The sequence below is a fragment of the Scyliorhinus torazame genome, chromosome 24, assembly GCF_047496885.1.
Source record: "Scyliorhinus torazame isolate Kashiwa2021f chromosome 24, sScyTor2.1, whole genome shotgun sequence".
Classification (NCBI taxonomy): domain Eukaryota; kingdom Metazoa; phylum Chordata; class Chondrichthyes; order Carcharhiniformes; family Scyliorhinidae; genus Scyliorhinus; species Scyliorhinus torazame.
In genome coordinates this window covers 25583836-25584449 of record NC_092730.1, presented here as the reverse complement: position 1 = coordinate 25584449, position 614 = coordinate 25583836, and positions in this window count along the sequence as shown.

Here is a 614-nt window from a genome sequence, read left to right as displayed (position 1 = left end):
TTCAAGTTCAAGTTATGATTAATAATACAGCACACCGCTTAGTAAGGATTAAAACAACGGTCATTTATTATATACAACAAGCAATATTAATACCCTAATACTACTTTCTATATAATAAACCTCTCACTACTGGCCAATACTTAACTTAGGAAGAGCCCACCAGGTCAGGGAAACAAATGGCTTGTCCAATCAGATCTGGCCCGCGGGATTCAAAAGGCTGCTATAGGTCGGTGACTAGGTGTCTCTACCGGATAGCGATCGCTGGATTCAAACTTACTGTTGCCGGTGGCTGTTCTTGCGAAGGTCTCGAGCAGGCGAAGAGGAGAGAGCGAGATCTGAACTTGGCCCCTCACTTTTATAGGGCCCAGGGGCTTCCCGCCTCCCGGGGCGGCCCTTGACCCTGAGTCCCAAGTGATTGGATCTGTCCCCAATCCCTGGGGTCGATGTGTCCAATGGTGAGGCGATTCCTCGATCGGGGGGTGGTCGCTCACCTGTCTGTGTTTCGGCCACTGCAGGCGCCGACAGGTCTGGCCCGGTATTCAATTGCTAATATGTTGCAATTGTTCCCGGGGATAACCGATTTAACTGCAGATGTCTGGATAGATGGGCTGCAA